The following is a 6,549-nucleotide window of genomic DNA, read 5'->3' on the forward strand; positions in this document are numbered from 1 at the left end:
TTCTCTCTCTCTTTCTCTCTCTCTTTCTCTCTCTCTCATATATTTTACTATATATAATACTATGAATACAGTATAGTATATTATTAACTTTCTATTATATAATGCATATATTATATTATTATACAAACATATTATTATACACATGTAATATATATTATACATATATACAGATTATATACATATATATGTATAAAACCTTTAACTTACCTACCAATGACCACTTAAGCTGATAGCTTATCATAACTATTATAAATAATATGATAATGGGTATGTTTATGGAAGTACTGCCCATTAAACAGGTAAGTCATAGCTATTATATGGTTATTTTAATTTCAATTCTAGCTTCATTTTTTTAGTGATTGTTCTGATTTACCTTCCCACCAGCATTTTCTTAGGGATGTTCATAAAGGCATATCTTATATTTGATAAAGCTGTGATAATCTGTTTTTTCTTAAAGCATTTTTCCATTTTAAATGGTTATTTTATTTATTGACATTCCAAATATTATCCCACTTCCTAACTTTTCCTCCATAAACCCCTTATCCCCTGTGCCCTCCTCCTGCCTTTATAAGGGTGCTCCCCCACCCACATACCTACTCCTCTTCAAGCCTATTCAAACACTGATTCCAAACTGTCTACTTTACAGTATGTTAGTACTAATAGTACATGGGTTAATTAGTTTCTATTGTTGTGCAGCGATACCACACCACAGCCCCAGCAACTTTTATAAAGGAAAATATTTAATTGGGGCTGGCTTCCAGTTCAGAGGTTTAATCCATTGTTGTCATGGCAGAAAACACAGAAGCAAGCAGGAAGACAAGTTATTGGACAGGTAGCTGAGACTTTTACATCCTGATTCACAGGCAGCAGGAAGAAAAGGACACTGATCATTTGAAACCCGGAAGCTCCTGCCTAGTGACACACTTCCTCTAACCAGGCCACACCTACTCCAACAAGGCCACACTTTCTAATACCACTCTCTAAATACTTAAATATAAGTCTAAGGAGGCCATTCTTGTTCAAACCACCACTTTACAATTTTCATATGAATTTTTTAAGCAGATTATCCTGAGCTACATTAGCAAACATAATAATATTTAGAGTTTTTTTTCTTTTGCTTTTGTTTGGTTTTTCTATATACCCAAAAGATCCCAATATAAATCAGGGAGGGAAGAAGACAGATGTACCTGCCCTTTAGTGTAGAGAAATGGGAGAGAGAGAGGGAAATCTTCTTTAGGAGAGGTAGTGAATTGTCATTGAAGGCTTAAAATATTCTCTGTAAAAATCTCAAGTTGTCTCCACAGCCTCAAGGAAAGTCAAAGCCTGCAGGTTCATGTTCTCCACTGAGTGTCCAGAAATGGGGGAGACAGTCAGCCACTCTTTTCACTCCTGGTCACCTTTCTGCTTATGAGGGAAGAGGGCAGCAGGGCTCAGAAGGCAGAGAGTCCCTTTATGTGGGTTAAAGGTCAGCATTTCCAGCAGCAGAAGCTCTCCAAATTCCTCCATCTCCAGCAGTAGGGATGGTACTGACCGGAAGGCCCTACTGGGGCAAAGGCTCCTCAGGGTAGAGGTACCTCCTTCTGAAGCCCAGTCATCTTCTGGGGGCAAACCAAGGAGATCAAAGATTGTGCCTAACCGGGTCAGATTCAGTTTCCACAGAAGAGATGCTTCTGACAAAAGATCTCTAAAAAGATACAGCCAACACTTCCCATGTCCACAGGCAAATCATGTATAGACTGCAGAAGAACTTGAGGAGCCCAATACCAGACTGTAACAGCCACAGGGATCTTGTAGCTATAGATTTTGGCCAGGCTAAAGTCAGCCAGATTGACTCTCCCATTACTTGTCACTAAAATGTTCTCTGGCTTCAGGTCACAGTGAACAATACAATTTTCATGAGGAAAATCGAGGCCCCTTAGAAACTGACACATCAGATCCTTGATGGTCTCAACTGGCAAGCCTGGTAGGGGTGCTTGGTCCAGGCATGTCCCTAGGTCCTGATCCATATGTTCAAACACTAGGGTGACCTTGATGTCTTGGGCAGTTCTGGAAGTAGCACAGACATTCATCAGCCTTATACCTGGCCAAGAATTGTGGAGGTAGCCTATTATCTGGATTTGGGAGCAGGCTCCTGTGGAATCATACACCTGGGATCTGTCTGGGTAGCTGGATGCTTCAGACCAGTCCATAGACACAGGCAGCGAATTAGAGAGGCACCCTCACCTCAAGCCCCACCATATGACCAGCAGCCAGGAAGGTGTGTAGAAAACTAGAGAGCCATACTTAAAAATCTTTTAAGCTGCTTTTAAAATTTTTTACTTTAAATTTGACAAATATTTTATCTTCTACCTTTTTCCTTTTAACTTATATGCACAAAATATGTCTGATACCTAAAACTTTAAAATTATAATTTCTGTAGTTAATTATACATAGTATAGCATTTATTCATTTTAACAATATTTTTTTCACCCAGTCCTTGTTTTCTTTCTATTGCTATGATAAAACATCAGGATCCCAGAGATGTAGGGTAAAATCAAATGCTACTGGTCTGATAAATAAAGTAACAAAAAATATGAATCCTTATGATATTCTGATATCATAGGTCTGATACTCATAGATCAGTGCCTTATTCAACCAACATCAAAAAACCACCCCCCTGCATCAAATGAGAACTAATGCAGGGAGCCACTGCCACACACTATATAAAAGGTGAAACATGGGAATACTAAGCTCTAAATGGGATATTGCCATCAAATTCATCCTCTCCAATCTGATGGAACCCTGTGAAAGGGGAGGTAAAAAGAGTGTAAGACACAGAGAAGATGGGGGACACCCTCTTAATCAACTAAACAAAGCACATTTGAACTCACAGAGACTGATGTGGCAAGCAAGATCCTACACAGGTCTGCAACAGATCCTCTGTATGTATTATAGCTTAGAGTGTAGTAGTTTTAGGGAATTCCTGAACATATAAGTGAATGGGTCTCTGGTATTTTTGACTCCTCTTGGGGTTCTTTTTTAACCTGTTGGTTTGTCTTCTCTAACTTCAGTGTTAGGGTTTTATGTTTTATCTTATATTTTATTATGTTGTGCTGGGTTCATATCCTTTAGAAGCTTGTTTTCTTCTTTTATGTATTTTTATTCGATATTTTCCTTATTTACATTGCAATTGTTATCTCCTTTCCTAGTTTCCACTCAAAAAACCCCCCATCCCTGCCCCCCGCCCCTGCTCACCAACCCACCCACTCTTGCTTCCTGGCTCTGGCATTCTCCTATACTAGAGCATAGAATCTTCACAGGACCAAGGGCCTCTCCTCCCATTGATGACTGACTAGGCCATCCTCTGCTACATATGCAGCTGGAGCCATAAGTCCCACCATGTGTACTCTTTGGTTGGTGGTTTAGTCCCAGCTTGTTTGCTTTTAATGAGAGACAGAAAAAGAATATGTAGATCCAGATGGAAGGGGAGTTGGAGAGAAGCTGGCATTTGGTAGATGGAGGGGGAATACAATCAGTGTATATTAAAAAATAAGGAAAAGTATCAAAATCAAAAGAAATTTTGGAGGGAAGGACTTATTTTAACTTACAGGTTTTAGTCTAGCATGAAGGAACATCAAGGACAAAACTTGTGGCAGGAAGTGAAGCACAAGTCACAAAGAAACACTGCTTACCAGTGTGCTTTGACTGGTTTCCTAAGCATGATTTCTTGTATGACTGATGATCAGTTCTCTAGGATGGCATTTACCACCACATCCTGGAACCTTTCACATAAATCATGAATCCAGGAAATACTCCATAGACTTGCCTACAGGCCAGTCTGATGGAGGCATTTTTCTAACTGCATTCACTCATCTAAGATGATCCTGATTTATGTGAAATAAAGAAAAAAATTAACTAGGGAAATCTCTTCTCAACAAGATCAAGCCCATCTCATTATATTGGAAACATTTTTTTGATTCAAATGTAATTGTAATTGTAACTTATTTTAGATGAATATGTTCTATATTTGATTCAGGGCTCACAGCTCAGGAAGCTCATAATCACCTGAAACTCCAGTTTTAGGGGGTCTTTACAGTCTTATGCCCTCTACTGATCTATGTGAAAAAAATACTCACATACAAACAGCCCAAGCAAAGTTTTTTTGTTTGTTTGTTTTTGTTATTTTTATTTTTTTGTTTTGGGGGTTTTATTTTTGGTTATTTTATTTATTTACATTTCATATGTTATCCCCCTTCACAGTTTCTATTCCACAAGCCCCCTATCACCTCCTCCATCGCCCTGCCTCTATAAGGGTGCTCACCCACCCACTCCTGCAGCAGCACCCTAGCATTCCACTATCCTGGGTCATGAAGCCTCTACAGGATAAAAGGGATCCCTCCATGTAGCACTTCTCTACTACATATCCAGCTGGAGCAAAGAGTACTGCCTGTGTACTCCTTGGTTGGTGGTTTAGTCCCTGGGAGCTTTAGGGGTGGGGCGTTTGGTTGGTTGATGTTGTTGTTCTTCCTATGAGGTTGGAAACCTATTCAGCTTCTACAGTCCTTGCCCTAAGTTCTCCATTGGGGTCCCTGCACTCAGTCCAATTTCTAGCTGCGAGCATCTTTATTGGTCTGACTTTTGCAGAGCCTCTCAGAGGACAGCTATACCAGGCTCCTGTCAGTAAACAGTTCTTGGCATCAGCAATAGTGCCTGGGTTTGGTGTCAGCAGATGGAATGGATCCCTAGGTAGGGCAGTGTCTGGATGGCCTTTCTTTCAGTTTCTGCTCCACTCTTTGTCCCTGTATTTCTTTTTAACAGGAGGAATTCTAGATTAATATTTTTGAGGTATGTGGGTGGTCCCATTCCTCAACCAGGGGCTGCGACTATTCACTGGATATGGTCTCTACAGGTTCTATCTCCTCTTGCAAAATTACAGGATGCTATTTTTCTTCTTGAATAGCTCATTCTCTTAATTAAAAAATATTTTCATATGTTTTGTTCAACTAGTAAAAATAATTAACAAATTATGGTTAGCATGTAATATAATGACCATAGTATTTTTTATAACTGTAAGTCTTAATCATAATTTATATTTAACGAAGTTTTCAAATACTCTGTGTAAAAAGTATAAATATATCATGCTAAAATACAGCTGTAGCAAAGGAAGCAATAACTGTGGATTTGTTCTGAGTAACAGAATTTAGAAATAGAAAAGTTCATAAATAAACCCAGATGGGATAGGAAGTGAACCAGTAATTCTATGGAAGTAGTTATTAAATGTTTTCCCCACAGTATAACAAAGTAAATTATGGGAGTAAACACAGAGGTGTATGTATTTGAAGAAAGGTAGATTAAAATAAAGGAAAGATATAAGTTATATAAATAGGAATGGTTAACAATGCATTATTGCAGTTCCCGGATTCCACCAAGAATGAGAAACAAGAGTTGGACAAGTGAGAGTGTGGACTAGAGAAGCTAACAACTTCTGGGACAGGCAGGAACCACAGAGCTTCTGAGGCAGACCCCTTTTCAGGCTCCAGACATCCGGGCACCTTCCTGGCCAGAAGAGAGGTATCCACCCAGCCTGGGAGTGAGGTGTGGGAGCATCTGCAGGAGACATCGTGGTTCCCAGACTCCAGCAAGAATAGTCTGCACAGGTGAAAGTATGGACTACAAAAGCTAACAACTTCTGGGACAGCTCCTGTTTCGGGCCTTCATGTTCTGCCAGGCGGCAAGTCCAAACAACAGATATCTGTGCAACTTCCTTGAAAAAGGAGAGCCTGCCGGCAGAGAGTGCTCTGACCACTGAAACTCAGAGGAGAGAGCTAGTCTCCCAGGTCTGCTGGTAGAGAATAACAGAATTATGAGAGGAACAAGCTCTAACCAGAGACAACTATAACAACTGACTCCAGAGATTACCAGATAGCGAAAGGCAGACATGAGAATCTTACTAACAGAAACCAAGACTACCATCATCAGAACCCAGCACTCCCATCTCAGCTAGTCCTGGGCACCCCAAAATACCCAAAATCCTAGACCCAGATTTAAAGGCATATCTCATGATGATGGTAGAAGACATTAAGTAAGACTTTAATAACTCACTTAAAGAAATACAGGAGAACAATGCTAAAGAGTTGCATGTCCTTAAAGAAACACAGGAAAACACATCCAAACAGGTGTTAGAAATGAACAAAACCATACTAGACATAAAAAGGGAAGTAGACACAACAAAGAAAACCCAAAGTGAGGCAATGCAGGAGATAGAAACCTGTAAACATTGATGCAAGCATCAGCAACAGAATACAAGAGATGGAAGAGAGAATCTCAGGTGCAGAAGATTCCATAGAGAACATCAGAAACAATCAAAGAAAATGCAAAATGTAAAAAGATCCTAACTCATTATATCCATGAAATCCAGGACACAATAAGAAGACCAAACCTACGGATAATAGGAGTACATGAGAATGAAGATTTTCAACTTAAAGGGCCAGTAAATATCTTCAACAAAATTATAGAATAAAACTTCCCAAACCTAAAGAAAGAGATGCCCATGAACAAACAAGAAGCCTC

At 39.5% G+C, this 6,549-nt stretch overlaps 1 pseudogene; it reads right to left on the reverse strand.

Annotated features, from left to right (window-relative positions):
* Positions 1,229 to 2,268, reverse strand: Gm7272 (predicted gene 7272; annotated as a pseudogene).

The sequence above is a fragment of the Mus musculus genome, chromosome 14 (genome assembly GCF_000001635.26).
Source record: "Mus musculus strain C57BL/6J chromosome 14, GRCm38.p6 C57BL/6J".
NCBI lineage: Eukaryota > Metazoa > Chordata > Mammalia > Rodentia > Muridae > Mus > Mus musculus.